Source organism: Lactuca saligna, chromosome 9 (genome assembly GCF_052625555.1).
Source record: "Lactuca saligna cultivar CGN05327 chromosome 9, ASM5262555v1, whole genome shotgun sequence".
Taxonomy (NCBI): Eukaryota; Viridiplantae; Streptophyta; class Magnoliopsida; order Asterales; family Asteraceae; genus Lactuca; species Lactuca saligna.
The window spans coordinates 125,239,166-125,241,635 of NC_136425.1; positions in this window are offsets into that span (position 1 = coordinate 125,239,166).

The following is a 2,470-nucleotide window of genomic DNA, read 5'->3' on the forward strand; positions in this document are numbered from 1 at the left end:
ATGCTCCTCAAATATCTGAAGGGAACACCCTCTATATACTTTGTCGACCCTCACGGTCCTATCATCTGCTATCTCAACCTCTAACGGACAATCCAGTTCCCCCGGAGCTCTGCTAAATCTCTTGCTAAGCGCAAGCGATACAAATGATCGGGTGGCCCCCGAGTCAAACAATACCAAAGCAGGGATGCCGTTCACCGAGAACGACCCTAAATAAAGCGTACCATCAAATAATATTCGAACGATATATTAATAATTAAAAGATGAAAGAAATATACATACCCGTCACCACATCAGGAGTCGCTCGCGCCTCCTCTGCTGTCATCTGAAATGCCCTGCTCTTCGCCACCGGCGCATCAGCTCGGCCCTGACGGCCATCCGTGATCCTCAAAGTAGCAGGGGCGGGTGCATGCACCTTCCCTGCTGCAGCTAAACTGGGACACTGGGACCTTTTGTGTCCCCTCTGATTGCACTGAAAGCAAATCAGATCCGATGCTGTACCCGTAGTGGCAGGGGCCGTACAATCCCTACTCATATGCTCGGTCCGACCGCACTTGTAGCAGCCGGAACTCCCTGCCTTGCACGCCCCCTCGTGCAACCTCCCACACTTGCCACATCGACCATGGCTCTGCTGACCCCTGGACCTGTGATCTGAAACCTTGGGCTTTTTGCCCACACTGCCTGCACTCGAAACCGCCTCCGGTTTCCTCTTCCTCTCCATCTCGAGATCAATCTCCCTCTCTCTGGCTCTAGCAATCATGTCGTCCAGTGTTTTGCAACTGGACCGACTCACAAACATACGAATGTCGCTCCGCAACATCTCGTGATAACGGGCCTTCTTCATCTCCTCGTCTGCTACATACTGAGGAACAAGAAGGGCCCGCTCCCTGAACTTGGCGGTGATCTCCGCCACTGTCTCGGTAGTCTGGGTAAGATCCTGGAACTCCCTGGCTAACTGTTGCACCTCAATGACCGGTGCGAACTCCGCTCTGAACCTGGTAGAGAAATCAGCCCAGGTCATGGCATCCAATGCCGCATCATCCCCGATGGTATGTCCTACCTCCTCCCACCAGTCACGTGCCCTGTCCTTCAGGAGACAGGACGCCAATCTGACCTTGTCCCCCTCGGGACATCTGCTAGTGCGGAATGCGTTGGCCACATCCGCCAACCACCTGGTACTCGCTATGGGGTCCCGTGCCCCGTGGTAGTCAGGAGCCCCGCACGCCCTGAACTCCCTGAAAGTGAGTGTGCGCGACCCCATCACGGCCGCCATCTCAGTACGGAAGGTACTCAGTCTCTCATCCATCATCTCCAAAATGCCCTCCTTGATCGAACCGAAGATCACAGGAGTCTGCTCAAGTATGATGCGAGTAATCTCAGAAGAAAGGAACTCTCTGGTCTGCTCATCCATCTGTCCGACCTCCGGGTCGGATCCCGATCCTGATCCTCCTCCGGCATCTGAACTGCCGGCTGCTGGCCTCGGACGCAAAACTACCATTCTGAAACATATCATAACAACATCAGAACATTGAAATATTTCAAGGGATCATAATACGACTACTAGCTTCCTGGTCTAATCTTGGCCTTCCTTGATTCGAGCACGGATCCTCTGTTTCCAGTAGTATGGGCCCCTACTACCTTCCACATCTATCCATACTTTCCTCAAGAACTGCCTCGATTTCCCCAAGTCACTTCTATCGCTGCTATTCTCTGCTACTCTCACCCTAGGCTTGCCCTAGAGAAAACTCGAGCTCAATACGACTGGTCCTCAGCTGCTGTAGGTCTCCTTGCACTGCCAGTTAGCTATCACCTGAACACCATCACATGTGATGAGGATCGGATAATCCTTCAAGTAAAAGATCCGTCCCTACAACGGTTGGACTCAAACAAGAGCTGCGCAGTAGGGCCAGTTCCAGCACTCTGGGATTATTCAAACCTGATTACATGTGGTGTGACGTGTCCACCTAATGGCTAACTCCCATTACTCGGAATCCCACTAAGCACAAAGCAAGCAGCATTCGGACAAGGGAAACAGACTCACGCAAGCTATTCTTATAACAAGAAACTGCACTAGCATAGGATGCTAAGCTCACACTATCAGGCATAACCTAAACAGGCTATCCTACTGCTGTCTACTCAATTCTAGCATGCAATATTCATAGAGCTGTAACACATAAGCAGGCACATAAGGCATTCTCCTACACCCTTAGTCCTATTCTAGCATGCTGTTCTACTAAACTGAAATTGAACAAATAACTTGTATGGGTAATTTGGGAGTACTTACTTGAGCTCGGTTGACCGCATGCACACACCTCTATCTTAAAACAATTCTTTTCCTTCTAAGTGTTTTCAAAATTCTTTTGTAAAAACATTTTATAAAAAAAAAAATCTTTTATTTCCCTTTAGTTTGAGTTCAGATACACCCGAGAGTGTATCCGAATCCCTCAAACCAGGGCTCTGATACCAACTTGTA